A 20,789-nucleotide genomic window follows, 5' to 3' on the forward strand; every position below is an offset into this window, starting at 1 on the left:
CACAACGTGGACACATCCCATTTTTTTACAGAAAACAGAGGTGTTTTTTGCAAAGTGCCTACCTGTAGATTTTGGCCTCTAGCTCAGCCGCCACCTAGGGAAACCTACCAAACCTGTGCATTTTTGAAAACTAGAGACCTAGGGGAATCCAAGATGGTGTGACTTGTGGGGCTTCCACCAGGTTCTGTTACCCAGAATCCTTTGCAAACCTAAAAATATGGCTAAAAAAATACATTTTCCTCACATTTCGGTGACAGAAAGTTCTGGAATCTGAGAGGAGCCACAAATTTCCTTCCACCCAGCGTACCCCAAGTCTCCTGATAAAAATTATACCTCACTTGTGTGGGTAGGCCTAGCGCCAGCGACAGGAAATGCCCCAAAACACAACGTGGACACATCCCATTTTTTGACAGAAAACAGAGGTGGTTTTTGCAAAGTGCCTACCAGTAGATTTTGTCCTCTAGCTCAGCCGCCACCTAGGGAAACCTACCAAACCTGTGCATTTTTGAAAACTAGAGACCTAGGGGAGTCCAAGATGGGGTGACTTGTGGGTCTCAAACCAGGATCTGTTACCCAGAATCCTTTGCAAACCTCAAAATGTGGCTAAAAAAACACATTTTCCTCACATTTCGGTGACAGAAAGTTCTGGAATCTGAGAGGAGCCACAAATTTCCTTCCACCCAGCGTACCCCATGTCTCCTGGTAAAAATTATACCTCACTTGTGTGGGTAGGCCTAGCGCCAGCGACAGGAAATGCCCCAAAACACAACGTGGACACATCCCATTTTTTGACAGAAAACAGAGGTGTTTTTTGCAAAGTGCCTACCTGTAGATTTTGGCCTCTAGCTCAGCTGCCACCTAGGGAAACCTACCAAACCTGTGCATTTTTGAAAACTAGAGACCTAGGGGAATCCAAGATGGGGTGACTTGTGGGTCTCCGACCAGGTTCTGTTACCCAGAATCCTTTGCAAACCTCAAAATTTGGCTAAAAAAACACATTTTCCTCACATTTCGGTGACAGAAAGTTCTGGAATCTGAGAGGAGCCACAAATTTCCTTCCACCCAGCGTTCCCTAAAGTCCCCCTATAAAAATTATACCTCACTTGTGTGGGTAGGCCTAGCGTCCGCGACAGGAAATGCCCCAAAACACAATGTGGACACATCCTATTTTTTGACAAACAACAGAGGTGTTTTTTGCAAAGTGCCTACCTGTAGATTTTGGCCTCTAGCTCAGCCGCCACCTAAGGAAACCTACCAAACCTGTGCATTTCTGACAATTAGAGACCTAGGGGAATCCAAGATGGGGTGACTTGTGGGGCTCTGACCAGGTTCTGTTACCCAGAATCCTTTGCAAACCTCAAAATTTGGCTAAAAATTAAATTTTCCTCAGATTTCGGTGACAGAAAGTTCTGGGATCTGAGAGGAGCCACAAATTTCCTTCCACCCAGCGTTCCCCCAAGTCTCCCGATAAAAATGAAACCTCACTTGTGTGGGTAGGCCTGGTGCCCGCGACAGGAAATGCCCCAAAACACAACGTGGACACATCCCATTTTTTGACAGAAAACAGAGGTGTTTTTTGCAAAGTGCCTACCAGTAGATGTTGTCCTCTAGCTCAGCCGCCACCTAGGGAAACCTACCAAACCTGTGCATTTTTGAAAACTAGAGACCTAGGGGAGTCCAAGATGGGGGGACTTGTGGGTCTCCGACCAGGATCTGTTACCCAGAATCCTTTGCAAACCTCAAAATGTGGCTAAAAAAACACATTTTCCTCACATTTCGTTGACAGAAAGTTCTGGAATCTGAGAGGAGCTACAAATTTCCTTCCACCCAGCGTACCCCAAGTCTCCTGCTAAAAATGATACCTCACTTGTGTGGGTAGGCCTAGCGCCAGCGACAGGAAATGCCCCAAAACACAACGTGGACACATCCCATTTTTTGACAGAAAACAGAGTTGTTTTTTGCAAAGTGCCTACCTGTATATTTTGACCTCTAGCTCAGCCGCCTCCTAGGGAAACCTACCAAACCTGTGCATTTTTGAAAACTAGAGACCTAGGGGAATCCAAGATGGGGTGACTTGTGGGGCTCCCACCAGGTTCTGTTACCCAGAATCCTTTGCAAACCTAAAAATTTGGCTAAAAAAACAAATTTTCCTCACATTTCGGTGACAGAAAGTTCTGGAATCTGAGAGGAGCCACAAATTTCCTTCCACCCAGCGTACCCCAAGTCTCCTGATAAAAATTATACCTCACTTGTGTGGGTAGGCCTAGCGCCAGCGACAGGAAATGCCCCAAAACACAACATGGACACATCCCATTTTTTGACAGAAAACAGAGGTGTTTTTTGCAAAGTGCCTACCTGTAGATTTTAGCCTCTAGCTCAGCCGCCACCTAGGGAAACCTACCAAACCTGTGCATTTTTTAAAACTAGAGACCTAGGGGAATCCAAGATGGGGTGACTTGTGGGTCTCCGACCAGGTTCTGTTACCCAGAATCATTGCAAACCTCAAAATGTGGCTAAAAAAACACATTTACCTCACATTTCGGTGACAGAAAGTTCTGGAATCTGAGAGGAGCCACAAATTTCCTTCCACCCAGCGTTCCCCCAAGTCCCCTTATAAAAATGATACCTCACTTGTGTGGGTAGGCCTAGCGTACGCGACAGGAAATGCCCCAAAACACAACGTGGACACATCCCATTTTTTGACAAACAACAGAGGTGTTTTTTGCAAAGTGCCTACCTGTAGATTTTGGCCTCTAGGTCAGCCGCCACCTAAGGAAACCTACCAAACCTGTGCATTTCTGACAATTAGAGACCTAGGGGAATCCAAGATGGGGTGACTTGTGGGGCTCTGACCAGGTTCTGTTACCCAGAATCCTTTGCAAACCTCAAAATTTGGCTAAAAATTAAATTTTCCTCAGATTTCGGTGACAGAAAGTTCTGGGATCTGAGAGGAGCCACAAATTTCCTTCCACCCAGCGTTCCCCCAAGTCTCCCGATAAAAATGAAACCTCACTTGTGTGGGTAGGCCTGGTGCCCGCAACAGGAAATGCCCCAAAACACAACGTGGACACATCCCATTTTTTTACAGAAAACAGAGGTGTTTTTTGCAAAGTGCCTACCAGTAGATTTTGTCCTCTAGCTCAGCCGCCACCTAGGGAAACCTACCAAACCTGTGCATTTTTGAAAATTAGAGACCTAGGGGAGTCCAAGATGGGGGGACTTGTGGGTCTCCGACCAGGATCTGTTACCCAGAATCCTTTGCAAACCTCAAAATGTGGCTAAAAAAACACATTTTCCTCACATTTCGGTGACAGAAAGTTCTGGAATCTGAGAGGAGCCACAAATTTCCTTCCACCCAGCGTACCCCAAGTCTCCTGCTAAAAATGATACCTCACTTGTGTGGGTAGGCCTAGCGCCAGCGACAGGAAATGCCCCAAAACACAACGTGGACACATCCCATTTTTTGACAGAAAACAGAGGTGTTTTTTGCAAAGTGCCTACCTGTAGATTTTAGCCTCTAGCTCAGCCGCCACCTAGGGAAACCTACCAAACCTGTGCATTTTTTAAAACTAGAGACCTAGGGGAATCCAAGATGGGGTGACTTGTGGGTCTCCGACAAGGTTCTGTTACCCAGAATCCTTTGCAAACCTCAAAATTGGGCTAAAAAAACACATTTACCTCACATTTCGGTGACAGAAAGTTCTGGAATCTGAGAGGAGCCACAAATTTCCTTCCACCCAGCGTTCCCCCAAGTCCCCTTATAAAAATGATACCTCACTTGTGTGGGTAGGCCTAGCGTACGCGACAGGAAATGCCCCAAAACACAACGTGGACACATCCCATTTTTTGACAAACAACAGAGGTGTTTTTTGCAAAGTGCCTACCTGTAGATTTTGGCCTCTAGGTCAGCCGCCACCTAAGGAAACCTACCAAACCTGTGCATTTCTGACAATTAGAGACCTAGGGGAATCCAAGATGGGGTGACTTGTGGGGCTCTGACCAGGTTCTGTTACCCAGAATCCTTTGCAAACCTCAAAATTTGGCTAAAAATTAAATTTTCCTCAGATTTCGGTGACAGAAAGTTCTGGGATCTGAGAGGAGCCACAAATTTCCTTCCACCCAGCGTTCCCCCAAGTCTCCCGATAAAAATGAAACCTCACTTGTGTGGGTAGGCCTGGTGCCCGCAACAGGAAATGCCCCAAAACACAACGTGGACACATCCCATTTTTTGACAGAAAACAGAGGTGTTTTTTGCAAAGTGCCTACCAGTAGATTTTGTCCTCTAGCTCAGCCGCCACCTAGGGAAACCTACCAAACCTGTGCATTTTTGAAAATTAGAGACCTAGGGGAGTCCAAGATGGGGGGACTTGTGGGTCTCCGACCAGGATCTGTTACCCAGAATCCTTTGCAAACCTCAAAATGTGGCTAAAAAAACACATTTTCCTCACATTTCGGTGACAGAAAGTTCTGGAATCTGAGAGGAGCCACAAATTTCCTTCCACCCAGCGTACCCCAAGTCTCCTGCTAAAAATGATACCTCACTTGTGTGGGTAGGCCTAGCGTACGCGACAGGAAATGCCCCAAAACACAACGTGGACACATCCCATTTTTTGACAAACAACAGAGGTGTTTTTTGCAAAGTGCCTACCTGTAGATTTTGGCCTCTAGGTCAGCCGCCACCTAAGGAAACCTACCAAACCTGTGCATTTCTGACAATTAGAGACCTAGGGGAATCCAAGATGGGGTGACTTGTGGGGCTCTGACCAGGTTCTGTTACCCAGAATCCTTTGCAAACCTCAAAATTTGGCTAAAAATTAAATTTTCCTCAGATTTCGGTGACAGAAAGTTCTGGGATCTGAGAGGAGCCACAAATTTCCTTCCACCCAGCGTTCCTCCAAGTCTCCCGATAAAAATGAAACCTCACTTGTGTGGGTAGGCCTGGTGCCCGCAACAGGAAATGCCCCAAAACACAACGTGGACACATCCCATTTTTTGACAGAAAACAGAGGTGTTTTTTGCAAAGTGCCTACCAGTAGATTTTGTCCTCTAGCTCAGCCGCCACCTAGGGAAACCTACCAAACCTGTGCATTTTTGAAAATTAGAGACCTAGGGGAGTCCAAGATGGGGGGACTTGTGGGTCTCCGACCAGGATCTGTTACCCAGAATCCTTTGCAAACCTCAAAATGTGGCTAAAAAAACACATTTTCCTCACATTTCGGTGACAGAAAGTTCTGGAATCTGAGAGGAGCCACAAATTTCCTTCCACCCAGCGTACCCCAAGTCTCCTGCTAAAAATGATACCTCACTTGTGTGGGTAGGCCTAGCGCCAGCGACAGGAAATGCCCCAAAACACAACGTGGACACATCCCATTTTTTGACAGAAAACAGAGGTGTTTTTTGCAAAGTGCCTACCTGTAGATTTTAGCCTCTAGCTCAGCCGCCACCTAGGGAAACCTACCAAACCTGTGCATTTTTTAAAACTAGAGACCTAGGGGAATCCAAGATGGGGTGACTTGTGGGTCTCCGACCAGGTTCTGTTACCCAGAATCCTTTGCAAACCTCAAAATTTGGCTAAAAAAACACATTTACCTCACATTTCGGTGACAGAAAGTTCTGGAATCTGAGAGGAGCCACAAATTTCCTTCCACCCAGCGTTCCCCCAAGTCCCCTTATAAAAATGATACCTCACTTGTGTGGGTAGGCCTAGCGTACGCAACAGGAAATGCCCCAAAACACAACGTGGACACATCCCATTTTTTGACAAACAACAGAGGTGTTTTTTGCAAAGTGCCTACCTGTAGATTTTGGCCTCTAGGTCAGCCGCCACCTAAGGAAACCTACCAAACCTGTGCATTTCTGACAATTAGAGACCTAGGGGAATCCAAGATGGGGTGACTTGTGGGGCTCTGACCAGGTTCTGTTACCCAGAATCCTTTGCAAACCTCAAAATTTGGCTAAAAATTAAATTTTCCTCAGATTTCGGTGACAGAAAGTTCTGGGATCTGAGAGGAGCCACAAATTTCCTTCCACCCAGCGTTCCCCCAAGTCTCCCGATAAAAATGAAACCTCACTTGTGTGGGTAGGCCTGGTGCCCGCAACAGGAAATGCCCCAAAACACAACGTGGACACATCCCATTTTTTGACAGAAAACAGAGGTGTTTTTTGCAAAGTGCCTACCAGTAGATTTTGTCCTCTAGCTCAGCCACCACCTAGGGAAACCTACCAAACCTGTGCATTTTTGAAAATTAGAGACCTAGGGGAGTCCAAGATGGGGGGACTTGTGGGTCTCCGACCAGGATCTGTTACCCAGAATCCTTTGCAAACCTCAAAATGTGGCTAAAAAAACACATTTTCCTCACATTTCGGTGACAGAAAGTTCTGGAATCTGAGAGGAGCCACAAATTTCCTTCCACCCAGCGTACCCCAAGTCTCCTGCTAAAAATGATACCTCACTTGTGTGGGTAGGCCTAGCGTACGCGACAGGAAATGCCCCAAAACACAACGTGGACACATCCCATTTTTTGACAAACAACAGAGGTGTTTTTTGCAAAGTGCCTACCTGTAGATTTTGGCCTCTAGGTCAGCCGCCACCTAAGGAAACCTACCAAACCTGTGCATTTCTGACAATTAGAGACCTAGGGGAATCCAAGATGGGGTGACTTGTGGGGCTCTGACCAGGTTCTGTTACCCAGAATCCTTTGCAAACCTCAAAATTTGGCTAAAAATTAAATTTTCCTCAGATTTCGGTGACAGAAAGTTCTGGGATCTGAGAGGAGCCACAAATTTCCTTCCACCCAGCGTTCCCCCAAGTCTCCCGATAAAAATGAAACCTCACTTGTGTGGGTAGGCCTGGTGCCCGCAACAGGAAATGCCCCAAAACACAACGTGGACACATCCCATTTTTTGACAGAAAACAGAGGTGTTTTTTGCAAAGTGCCTACCAGTAGATTTTGTCCTCTAGCTCAGCCGCCACCTAGGGAAACCTACCAAACCTGTGCATTTTTGAAAATTAGAGACCTAGGGGAGTCCAAGATGGGGGGACTTGTGGGTCTCCGACCAGGATCTGTTACCCAGAATCCTTTGCAAACCTCAAAATGTGGCTAAAAAAACACATTTTCCTCACATTTCGGTGACAGAAAGTTCTAGAATCTGAGAGGAGCCACAAATTTCCTTCCACCCAGCGTACCCCAAGTCTCCTGCTAAAAATGATACCTCACTTGTGTGGGTAGGCCTAGCGCCAGCGACAGGAAATGCCCCAAAACACAACGTGGACACATCCCATTTTTTGACAGAAAACAGAGGTGTTTTTTGCAAAGTGCCTACCTGTAGATTTTAGCCTCTAGCTCAGCCGCCACCTAGGGAAACCTACCAAACCTGTGCATTTTTTAAAACTAGAGACCTAGGGGAATCCAAGATGGGGTGACTTGTGGGTCTCCGACCAGGTTCTGTTACCCAGAATCCTTTGCAAACCTCAAAATTTGGCTAAAAAAACACATTTACCTCACATTTCGGTGACAGAAAGTTCTGGAATCTGAGAGGAGCCACAAATTTCCTTCCACCCAGCGTTCCCCCAAGTCCCCTTATAAAAATGATACCTCACTTGTGTGGGTAGGCCTAGCGTACGCGACAGGAAATGCCCCAAAACACAACGTGGACACATCCCATTTTTTGACAAACAACAGAGGTGTTTTTTGCAAAGTGCCTACCTGTAGATTTTGGCCTCTAGGTCAGCCGCCACCTAAGGAAACCTACCAAACCTGTGCATTTCTGACAATTAGAGACCTAGGGGAATCCAAGATGGGGTGACTTGTGGGGCTCTGACCAGGTTCTGTTACCCAGAATCCTTTGCAAACCTCAAAATTTGGCTAAAAATTAAATTTTCCTCAGATTTCGGTGACAGAAAGTTCTGGGATCTGAGAGGAGCCACAAATTTCCTTCCACCCAGCGTTCCCCCAAGTCTCCCGATAAAAATGAAACCTCACTTGTGTGGGTAGGCCTGGTGCCCGCAACAGGAAATGCCCCAAAACACAACGTGGACACATCCCATTTTTTGACAGAAAACAGAGGTGTTTTTTGCAAAGTGCCTACCAGTAGATTTGGTCCTCTAGCTCAGCCGCCACCTAGGGAAACCTACCAAACCTGTGCATTTTTGAAAATTAGAGACCTAGGGGAGTCCAAGATGGGGGGACTTGTGGGTCTCCGACCAGGATCTGTTACCCAGAATCCTTTGCAAACCTCAAAATGTGGCTAAAAAAACACATTTTCCTCACATTTCGGTGACAGAAAGTTCTGGAATCTGAGAGGAGCCACAAATTTCCTTCCACCCAGCGTACCCCAAGTCTCCTGCTAAAAATGATACCTCACTTGTGTGGGTAGGCCTAGCGCCAGCGACAGGAAATGCCCCAAAACACAACGTGGACACATCCCATTTTTTGACAGAAAACAGAGTTGTTTTTTGCAAAGTGCCTACCTGTAGATTTTGACCTCTAGCTCAGCCGCCTCCTAGGGAAACCTACCAAACCTGTGCATTTTTGAAAACTAGAGACCTAGGGGAATCCAAGATGGGGTGACTTGTGGGGCTCCCACCAGGTTCTGTTACCCAGAATCCTTTGCAAACCTAAAAATGTGGCTAAAAAAACACATTTTCCTCACATTTCGATTACAGAAAGTTCTGGAATCTGAGAGGAGCCACAAATTTCCTTCCACCCAGCGTACCCCAAGTCTCCTGATAAAAATTATACCTCACTTGTGTGGGTAGGCCTAGCGCCAGCGACAGGAAATGCCCCAAAACACAACGTGGACACATCCCATTTTTTGACAGAAAACAGAGGTGTTTTTTGCAAAGTGCCTACCTGTAGATTTTAGCCTCTAGCTCAGCCGCCACCTAGGGAAACCTACCAAACCTGTGCATTTTTTAAAACTAGAGACCTAGGGGAATCCAAGATGGGGTGACTTGTGGGTCTCCGACCAGGTTCTGATACCCAGAATCCTTTGCAAACCTCAAAATTTGGCTAAAAAAACACATTTTCCTCACATTTCGGTGACAGAAAGTTCTGGAATCTGAGAGGAGCCACAAATTTCCTTCCACCCAGAGTTCCCCCAAGTCCCCTTATAAAAATGATACCTCACTTGTGTGGGTAGGCCTAGCGTACGCGACAGGAAATGCCCCAAAACACAACGTGGACACATCCCATTTTTTGACAAACAACAGAGGTGTTTTTTGCAAAGTGCCTACCTGTAGATTTTGGCCTCTAGCTCAGCCGCCACCTAAGGAAACCTACCAAACCTGTGCATTTCTGACAATTAGAGACCTAGGGGAATCCAAGATGGGGTGATTTGTGGGGCTCTGACCAGGTTCTGTTACCCAGAATCCTTTGCAAACCTCAAAATTTGGCTAAAAATTAAATTTTCCTCAGATTTCGGTGACAGAAAGTTCTGGGATCTGAGAGGAGCCACAAATTTCCTTCCACCCAGCGTTCCCCCAAGTCTCCCGATAAAAATGAAACCTCACTTGTGTGGGTAGGCCTGGTGCCCGCGACAGGAAATGCCCCAAAACACAACGTGGACACATCCCATTTTTTGACAAAAAACAGAGGTGTTTTTTGCAAAGTGCCTACCAGTAGATTTTGTCCTCTAGCTCAGCCGCCACCTAGGGAAACCTACCAAACCTGTGCATTTTTTTAAAACTAGAGACCTAGGGGAGTCCAAGATGGGGGGACTTGTGGGTCTCCGACCAGGATCTGTTACCCAGAATCCTTTGCAAACCTCAAAATGTGGCTAAAAAAACACATTTTCCTCACATTTCGGTGACAGAAAGTTCTGGAATCTGAGAGGAGCCACAAATTTCCTTCCACCCAGCGTACCCCAAGTCTCCTGCTAAAAATGATACCTCACTTGTGTGGGTAGGCCTAGCGCCAGCGACTGGAAATGCCCCAAAACACAACGTGGACACATCCCATTTTTTGACAGAAAACAGAGTTGTTTTTTGCAAAGTGCCTACCTGTAGATTTTGACCTCTAGCTCAGCCGCCTCCTAGGGAAACCTACCAAACCTGTGCATTTTTGAAAACTAGAGACCTAGGGGAATCCAAGATGGGGTGACTTGTGGGGCTCCCACCAGGTTCTGTTACCCAGAATCCTTTGCAAACCTAAAAATTTGGCTAAAAAAACACATTTTCCTCACATTTCGGTGACAGAAAGTTCTGGAATCTGAGAGGAGCCACAAATTTCCTTCCACCCAGCGTACCCCAAGTCTCCTGATAAAAATTATACCTCACTTGTGTGGGTAGGCCTAGCGCCAGCGACAGGAAATGCCCCAAAACACAACGTGGACACATCCCATTTTTTGACAGAAAACAGAGGTGTTTTTTGCAAAGTGCCTACCTGTAGATTTTAGCCTCTAGCTCAGCCGCCACCTAGGGAAACCTACCAAACCTGTGCATTTTTTAAAACTAGAGACCTAGGGGAATCCAAGATGGGGTGACTTGTGGGTCTCCGACCAGGTTCTGTTACCCAGAATCCTTTGCAAACCTCAAAATTTGGCTAAAAAAACACATTTTCCTCACATTTCGGTGACAGAAAGTTCTGGAATCTGAGAGGAGCCACAAATTTCCTTCCACCCAGCGTTCCCCCAAGTCCCCTTATAAAAATGATACCTCACTTGTGTGGGTAGGCCTGGTGCCCGCAACAGGAAATGCCCCAAAACACAACGTGGACACATCCCATTTTTTGACAGAAAACAGAGGTGTTTTTTGCAAAGTGCCTACCAGTAGATTTTGTCCTCTAGCTCAGCCGCCACCTAGGGAAACCTACCAAACCTGTGCATTTTTGAAAATTAGAGACCTAGGGGAGTCCAAGATGGGGGGACTTGTGGGTCTCCGACCAGGATCTGTTACCCAGAATCCTTTGCAAACCTCAAAATGTGGCTAAAAAAACACATTTTCCTCACATTTCGGTGACAGAAAGTTCTGGAATCTGAGAGGAGCCACAAATTTCCTTCCACCCAGCGTACCCCAAGTCTCCTGCTAAAAATGATACCTCACTTGTGTGGGTAGGCCTAGCGCCAGCGACAGGAAATGCCCCAAAACACAACGTGGACACATCCCATTTTTTGACAGAAAACAGAGGTGTTTTTTGCAAAGTGCCTACCTGTAGATTTTAGCCTCTAGCTCAGCCGCCACCTAGGGAAACCTACCAAACCTGTGCATTTTTTAAAACTAGAGACCTAGGGGAATCCAAGATGGGGTGACTTGTGGGTCTCCGACCAGGTTCTGTTACCCAGAATCCTTTGCAAACCTCAAAATTTGGCTAAAAAAACACATTTACCTCACATTTCGGTGACAGAAAGTTCTGGAATCTGAGAGGAGCCACAAATTTCCTTCCACCCAGCGTTCCCCCAAGTCCCCTTATAAAAATGATACCTCACTTGTGTGGGTAGGCCTAGCGTACGCAACAGGAAATGCCCCAAAACACAACGTGGACACATCCCATTTTTTGACAAACAACAGAGGTGTTTTTTGCAAAGTGCCTACCTGTAGATTTTGGCCTCTAGGTCAGCCGCCACCTAAGGAAACCTACCAAACCTGTGCATTTCTGACAATTAGAGACCTAGGGGAATCCAAGATGGGGTGACTTGTGGGGCTCTGACCAGGTTCTGTTACCCAGAATCCTTTGCAAACCTCAAAATTTGGCTAAAAATTAAATTTTCCTCAGATTTCGGTGACAGAAAGTTCTGGGATCTGAGAGGAGCCACAAATTTCCTTCCACCCAGCGTTCCCCCAAGTCTCCCGATAAAAATGAAACCTCACTTGTGTGGGTAGGCCTGGTGCCCGCAACAGGAAATGCCCCAAAACACAACGTGGACACATCCCATTTTTTGACAGAAAACAGAGGTGTTTTTTGCAAAGTGCCTACCAGTAGATTTTGTCCTCTAGCTCAGCCACCACCTAGGGAAACCTACCAAACCTGTGCATTTTTGAAAATTAGAGACCTAGGGGAGTCCAAGATGGGGGGACTTGTGGGTCTCCGACCAGGATCTGTTACCCAGAATCCTTTGCAAACCTCAAAATGTGGCTAAAAAAACACATTTTCCTCACATTTCGGTGACAGAAAGTTCTGGAATCTGAGAGGAGCCACAAATTTCCTTCCACCCAGCGTACCCCAAGTCTCCTGCTAAAAATGATACCTCACTTGTGTGGGTAGGCCTAGCGTACGCGACAGGAAATGCCCCAAAACACAACGTGGACACATCCCATTTTTTGACAAACAACAGAGGTGTTTTTTGCAAAGTGCTTACCTGTAGATTTTGGCCTCTAGGTCAGCCGCCACCTAAGGAAACCTACCAAACCTGTGCATTTCTGACAATTAGAGACCTAGGGGAATCCAAGATGGGGTGACTTGTGGGGCTCTGACCAGGTTCTGTTACCCAGAATCCTTTGCAAACCTCAAAATTTGGCTAAAAATTAAATTTTCCTCAGATTTCGGTGACAGAAAGTTCTGGGATCTGAGAGGAGCCACAAATTTCCTTCCACCCAGCGTTCCCCCAAGTCTCCCGATAAAAATGAAACCTCACTTGTGTGGGTAGGCCTGGTGCCCGCAACAGGAAATGCCCCAAAACACAACGTGGACACATCCCATTTTTTGACAGAAAACAGAGGTGTTTTTTGCAAAGTGCCTACCAGTAGATTTTGTCCTCTAGCTCAGCCGCCACCTAGGGAAACCTACCAAACCTGTGCATTTTTGAAAATTAGAGACCTAGGGGAGTCCAAGATGGGGGGACTTGTGGGTCTCCGACCAGGATCTGTTACCCAGAATCCTTTGCAAACCTCAAAATGTGGCTAAAAAAACACATTTTCCTCACATTTCGGTGACAGAAAGTTCTAGAATCTGAGAGGAGCCACAAATTTCCTTCCACCCAGCGTACCCCAAGTCTCCTGCTAAAAATGATACCTCACTTGTGTGGGTAGGCCTAGCGCCAGCGACAGGAAATGCCCCAAAACACAACGTGGACACATCCCATTTTTTGACAGAAAACAGAGGTGTTTTTTGCAAAGTGCCTACCTGTAGATTTTAGCCTCTAGCTCAGCCGCCACCTAGGGAAACCTACCAAACCTGTGCATTTTTTAAAACTAGAGACCTAGCGGAATCCAAGATGGGGTGACTTGTGGGTCTCCGACCAGGTTCTGTTACCCAGAATCCTTTGCAAACCTCAAAATTTGGCTAAAAAAACACATTTACCTCACATTTCGGTGACAGAAAGTTCTGGAATCTGAGAGGAGCCACAAATTTCCTTCCACCCAGCGTTCCCCCAAGTCCCCTTATAAAAATGATACCTCACTTGTGTGGGTAGGCCTAGCGTACGCGACAGGAAATGCCCCAAAACACAACGTGGACACATCCCATTTTTTGACAAACAACAGAGGTGTTTTTTGCAAAGTGCCTACCTGTAGATTTTGGCCTCTAGGTCAGCCGCCACCTAAGGAAACCTACCAAACCTGTGCATTTCTGACAATTAGAGACCTAGGGGAATCCAAGATGGGGTGACTTGTGGGGCTCTGACCAGGTTCTGTTACCCAGAATCCTTTGCAAACCTCAAAATTTGGCTAAAAATTAAATTTTCCTCAGATTTCGGTGACAGAAAGTTCTGGGATCTGAGAGGAGCCACAAATTTCCTTCCACCCAGCGTTCCCCCAAGTCTCCCGATAAAAATGAAACCTCACTTGTGTGGGTAGGCCTGGTGCCCGCAACAGGAAATGCCCCAAAACACAACGTGGACACATCCCATTTTTTGACAGAAAACAGAGGTGTTTTTTGCAAAGTGCCTACCAGTAGATTTGGTCCTCTAGCTCAGCCGCCACCTAGGGAAACCTACCAAACCTGTGCATTTTTGAAAATTAGAGACCTAGGGGAGTCCAAGATGGGGGGACTTGTGGGTCTCCGACCAGGATCTGTTACCCAGAATCCTTTGCAAACCTCAAAATGTGGCTAAAAAAACACATTTTCCTCACATTTCGGTGACAGAAAGTTCTGGAATCTGAGAGGAGCCACAAATTTCCTTCCACCCAGCGTACCCCAAGTCTCCTGCTAAAAATGATACCTCACTTGTGTGGGTAGGCCTAGCGCCAGCGACAGGAAATGCCCCAAAACACAACGTGGACACATCCCATTTTTTGACAGAAAACAGAGTTGTTTTTTGCAAAGTGCCTACCTGTAGATTTTGACCTCTAGCTCAGCCGCCTCCTAGGGAAACCTACCAAACCTGTGCATTTTTGAAAACTAGAGACCTAGGGGAATCCAAGATGGGGTGACTTGTGGGGCTCCCACCAGGTTCTGTTACCCAGAATCCTTTGCAAACCTAAAAATGTGGCTAAAAAAACACATTTTCCTCACATTTCGATTACAGAAAGTTCTGGAATCTGAGAGGAGCCACAAATTTCCTTCCACCCAGCGTACCCCAAGTCTCCTGATAAAAATTATACCTCACTTGTGTGGGTAGGCCTAGCGCCAGCGACAGGAAATGCCCCAAAACACAACGTGGACACATCCCATTTTTTGACAGAAAACAGAGGTGTTTTTTGCAAAGTGCCTACCTGTAGATTTTAGCCTCTAGCTCAGCCGCCACCTAGGGAAACCTACCAAACCTGTGCATTTTTTAAAACTAGAGACCTAGGGGAATCCAAGATGGGGTGACTTGTGGGTCTCCGACCAGGTTCTGATACCCAGAATCCTTTGCAAACCTCAAAATTTGGCTAAAAAAACACATTTTCCTCACATTTCGGTGACAGAAAGTTCTGGAATCTGAGAGGAGCCACAAATTTCCTTCCACCCAGAGTTCCCCCAAGTCCCCTTATAAAAATGATACCTCACTTGTGTGGGTAGGCCTAGCGTACGCGACAGGAAATGCCCCAAAACACAACGTGGACACATCCCATTTTTTGACAAACAACAGAGGTGTTTTTTGCAAAGTGCCTACCTGTAGATTTTGGCCTCTAGCTCAGCCGCCACCTAAGGAAACCTACCAAACCTGTGCATTTCTGACAATTAGAGACCTAGGGGAATCCAAGATGGGGTGATTTGTGGGGCTCTGACCAGGTTCTGTTACCCAGAATCCTTTGCAAACCTCAAAATTTGGCTAAAAATTAAATTTTCCTCAGATTTCGGTGACAGAAAGTTCTGGGATCTGAGAGGAGCCACAAATTTCCTTCCACCCAGCGTTCCCCCAAGTCTCCCGATAAAAATGAAACCTCACTTGTGTGGGTAGGCCTGGTGCCCGCGACAGGAAATGCCCCAAAACACAACGTGGACACATCCCATTTTTTGACAAAAAACAGAGGTGTTTTTTGCAAAGTGCCTACCAGTAGATTTTGTCCTCTAGCTCAGCCGCCACCTAGGGAAACCTACCAAACCTGTGCATTTTTTTAAAACTAGAGACCTAGGGGAGTCCAAGATGGGGGGACTTGTGGGTCTCCGACCAGGATCTGTTACCCAGAATCCTTTGCAAACCTCAAAATGTGGCTAAAAAAACACATTTTCCTCACATTTCGGTGACAGAAAGTTCTGGAATCTGAGAGGAGCCACAAATTTCCTTCCACCCAGCGTACCCCAAGTCTCCTGCTAAAAATGATACCTCACTTGTGTGGGTAGGCCTAGCGCCAGCGACTGGAAATGCCCCAAAACACAACGTGGACACATCCCATTTTTTGACAGAAAACAGAGTTGTTTTTTGCAAAGTGCCTACCTGTAGATTTTGACCTCTAGCTCAGCCGCCTCCTAGGGAAACCTACCAAACCTGTGCATTTTTGAAAACTAGAGACCTAGGGGAATCCAAGATGGGGTGACTTGTGGGGCTCCCACCAGGTTCTGTTACCCAGAATCCTTTGCAAACCTAAAAATTTGGCTAAAAAAACACATTTTCCTCACATTTCGGTGACAGAAAGTTCTGGAATCTGAGAGGAGCCACAAATTTCCTTCCACCCAGCGTACCCCAAGTCTCCTGATAAAAATTATACCTCACTTGTGTGGGTAGGCCTAGCGCCAGCGACAGGAAATGCCCCAAAACACAACGTGGACACATCCCATTTTTTGACAGAAAACAGAGGTGTTTTTTGCAAAGTGCCTACCTGTAGATTTTAGACTCTAGCTCAGCCGCCACCTAGGGAAACCTACCAAACCTGTGCATTTTTTAAAACTAGAGACCTAGGGGAATCCAAGATGGGGTGACTTGTGGGTCTCCGACCAGGTTCTGTTACCCAGAATCCTTTGCAAACCTCAAAATTTGGCTAAAAAAACACATTTTCCTCACATTTCGGTGACAGAAAGTTCTGGAATCTGAGAGGAGCCACAAATTTCCTTCCACCCAGCGTTCCCCCAAGTCCCCTTATAAAAATGATACCTCACTTGTGTGGGTAGGCCTAGCGTACGCGACAGGAAATGCCCCAAAACACAACGTGGACACATCCCATTTTTTGACAAACAACAGAGGTGTTTTTTGCAAAGTGCCTACCTGTAGATTTTGGCCTCTAGCTCAGCCGCCACCTAAGGAAACCTACCAAACCTGTGCATTTCTGACAATTAGAGACCTAGGGGAATCCAAGATGGGGTGACTTGTGGGGCTCTGACCAGGTTCTGTTACCCAGAATCCTTTGCAAACCTCAAAATCTGGCTAAAAATTAAATTTTCCTCAAATTTCGGTGACAGAAAGTTCTGGGATCTGAGAGGAGCCACAAATTTCCTTCCACCCAGCGTTCCCCCAAGTCTCCCGATAAAAATGAAAACTCACTTGTGTGGGTAGGCCTGGTGCCCGCGACAGGAAATGCCCCAAAACACAACGTGGACACATCCCATTTTTTGACAGAAAACAGAGGTGTTTTTTGCAAAGTGCCTACCAGTAGATTTTGTCCTCTAGATCAGCCGCCACCTAGGGAAACCTACCAAACCCGTGCATTTTTGAAAACTAGAGACCTAGAGGAGTCCAAGATGGGGGGACTTGTGGGTCTCCGACCAGGATCTGTTACCCAGAATCCTTTGCAAACCTCAAAATGTGGCTAAAAAAACACATTTTCCTCACATTTCGGTGAGAGAAAGTTCTGGAATCTGAGAGGAGCCACAAATTTCCTTCCACCCAGCGTATCCCAAGTCTCCTGCTAAAAATGATACCTCACTTGTGTGGGTAGGCCTAGCGCCAGCGACAGGAAATGCCCCAAAACACAACGTGGACACATCCCATTTTTTGACAGAAAACAGAGTTGTTTTTTGCAAAGTGCCTACCTGTAGATTTTGACCTCTAGCTCAGCCGCCTCCTAGGGAAACCTACTAAACCTGTGCATTTTTGAAAACTAGAGACCTAGGGGAATCCAAGATGGGGTGACTTGTGGGGCTCCCACCAGGTTCTGTTACCCAGAATCCTTTGCAAACCTAAAAATTTGGCTAAAAAAACACATTTTCCTCACATTTCGGTGACAGAAAGTTCTGGAATCTGAGAGGAGCCACAAATTTCCTTCCACCCAGCGTACCCCAAGTCTCCTGATAAAAATTATACCTCACTTGTGTGGGTAGGCCTAGCGCCAGCGACAGGAAATGCCCCAAAACACAACGTGGACACATCCCATTTTTTGACAGAAAACAGAGGTGTTTTTTGCAAAGTGCCTACCTGTAGATTTTAGCCTCTAGCTCAGCCGCCACCTAGGGAAACCTACCAAACCTGTGCATTTTTTAAAACTAGAGACCTAGGGGAATCCAAGATGGGGTGACTTGTGGGTCTCCGACCAGGTTCTGTTACCCAGAATCCTTTGCAAACCTCAAAATTTGGCTAAAAAAACAAATTTTCCTCACATTTCGGTGACAGAAAGTTCTGGAATCTGAGAGGAGCCACAAATTTCCTTCCACCCAGCGTTCCCCCAAGTCCCCTTATAAAAATGATACCTCACTTGTGTGGGTAGGCCTAGCGTACGCGACAGGAAATGCCCCAAAACACAACGTGGACACATCCCATTTTTTGACAAACAACAGAGGTGTTTTTTGCAAAGTGCCTACCTGTAGATTTTGGCCTCTAGCTCAGCCGCCACCTAAGGAAACCTACCAAACCTGTGCATTTCTGACAATTAGAGACCTAGGGGAATCCAAGATGGGGTGACTTGTGGGGCTCTGACCAGGTTCCTGTACCCAGAATCCTTTGCAAACCTCAAAATTTGGCTAAAAAATACATTTTCCTCAGATTTCGGTGACAGAAAGTTCTGGGATCTGAGAGGAGCCACAAATTTCCTTCCACCCAGCGTTCCCCCAAGTCTCCCGATAAAAATGAAACCTCACTTGTGTGGGTAGGCCTGGTGCCCGCGACAGGAAATGCCCCAAAACACAACGTGAACACATTCCATTTTTTGACAGAAAACAGAGGTGTTTTTTGCAAAGTGCCTACCTGTAGATTTTGTCCTCTAGCTCAGCCGCCACCTAGGGAAACCTACCAAACCTGTGCATTTTTTAAAACTAGAAACCTAGGGGAATCTAAGATGCTGTGATTTGTGGTGCTCTGACCAGGTTCTGTTACCCAGAATCCTTTGCAAACCTCAAAATTTGGTTAAATAAACACATTTTCCTCACATTTCGGTGACAGAAAGTTCTGGAATCTGAGAGGAGCCACAAATTTCCTTCCACCCAGCACTCCCCCAAGTCTCCCAATAAAAATTATACCTCACTTGTGTGGGTGGGCCAGGTGCCTGCAACAGAATAAGGCCAAAAACTTGTAGAGATAGAGGGGATAGCACAGCGAGTTGATAAGGACATATTCTTCTTTTATACATCTTTAGGCTGACTCTGCTTTGGGGACCCACACAAGTGAGGTGTCATTTTACTTGGGACACTGAGGGGAACGCTGAGGAGTATGAATTTTGTGCTGGAGCGGTGATCGTACAAACGAAAGTCAAGAAAATATGCTTTTTTAAGCAAATTTTGAGGTTTGCAGAGGAGTCTGAGTAAAAAATGTTGGGGGATCCACGCAAGCCACACCTCCCTGGACTCCGTGGGGTGTCTAGTTTTAAAAAATGTCTGGGTTTGGTAAGTTTCCCTAGATGAAGGCCGCACCAGGACCAAAAACATAGGTGCCCCGTCCCCCCCAAGCACAGGTAGTTTTGTAATATATCATTTTGATGTGTCCACATACTTCTGTGATGTGCCAAACACTAAAATTGTGAAAAGAAACACACTTAGGTTATGTGAAAAAGACCCCTCACCCACCAAACAAGTTGGTGGCATGCTTCATCATCGGGGCACCACCTGAGGCACCTAGCGTGTCACAGGTGTGCTGCGACACCTGATTACAGCGGAGCAGGTTTTGTCATTTTCACCACACATACTGGTTGGATTTGGCACGAGGGTGAGTGATGGTTCAGTGGATCAAATTTTATAAACAAGAGATTTCACAAAAATGAAATGCACTGTTAATGACTGGAAGGCCCAAAAACGGAACCAAGACTCACAGCTCGTGAGCTGTAAAGCCACGGCAAGGCACCAACCGCTTTACAGTCCATTCACACACGTTTCATACATGACATGCACTAGACCATTCACGCCGCCAGCCACGGGCCCAGCACATTACAACACTCGCATCGACAGACAGCGCCACTCAAGGGCCCATCACTTACATACTCCCACATGCCTGATACAACAATCACACCAGCTGATGGGAGTGCGTGGACTGGTGTTTGGCTGGCAGTGTGTTGCAGTAGCCAACAGCAAGTCAATATGTACACTATGTACACCCTCAGCCAAGCCCCACTCCACACACAATAGCATCACTTTTTTTTTTTTTTAACAAAGAACCCCCTAACTAATTAGAAATAATTACAAAACTACAAACACAAAAGCTCTAACTAAGTACATGACAAATGCCAACCATGAAACTGAACACATGAAAATACAAAACAGACATGAGTTTACACTCATGGTTGTTCCCAGTAATTCTTCTGGGTGTGGTAATTCTTAAAACAACCACCCACACACAGCCCAGGCTTTGAAGGACAATCTGGGCAGTACATTCGAGTCTCCCTCCGGATACTTCTTCGAAAACACACTCTACATTTCTTAGCTGGAAAGTCTTTTTTGGGTGTGGGAGGAATGTGCTCAGCAAAGTGGTGATCTTTCAATCTAGCCACATCCTCCACCACTGCTTTTCTAGGAACTCTGGCCTGTTCCACCACAATAAGGCTCTCTATCACTGACTCCTGAATTTCACAAATGTCATCTTTGACTCTGGAGACCTATCCTTAAACACAATAAACGCATTAAAAGTTGCTAAGTGGAAGAGGTGAATTGCTAACTTCTTATACCAAACGTAAGACTTACGAATAGCAGTATAAGGTTCCAACCTTTGATCAACTCTATCTACACCTTCCATGTGCTTATTATAATCTAAAATGCACACAGGTTTGCACACTTCAGCAACCTGGCCCCAAACAGTCACGGGGGAAGTACTCACATCATGGATGGTACTTAGCATGTAGACATCCCTCCTGTCTGAAAACCTCAAAGCTAGCAGCTCATCATTCCGCAAGGCACTGCACTGTCCCCTCTGAAGTTTTTTACAGACAAACTCCCTTGGATAGCCTTTCCGGTTACAACGAATTGTGCCACAAGCAACGGTGTCCACCCTAAACAATTCCTTGAACAACTGCACTCCAGTGTAAAAGTTATCTACATACAAATGGTGACCTTTGTTGAACAGTCGTCTACCAAGTTCCCACACAATTTTATCTGTAACTCCAAAAGTGGGAGGACAACCAAGGGGGTCAATACTGGAAT

This window comes from Pleurodeles waltl, chromosome 8 (assembly GCF_031143425.1).
Source record: "Pleurodeles waltl isolate 20211129_DDA chromosome 8, aPleWal1.hap1.20221129, whole genome shotgun sequence".
NCBI classification, from domain to species: domain Eukaryota; kingdom Metazoa; phylum Chordata; class Amphibia; order Caudata; family Salamandridae; genus Pleurodeles; species Pleurodeles waltl.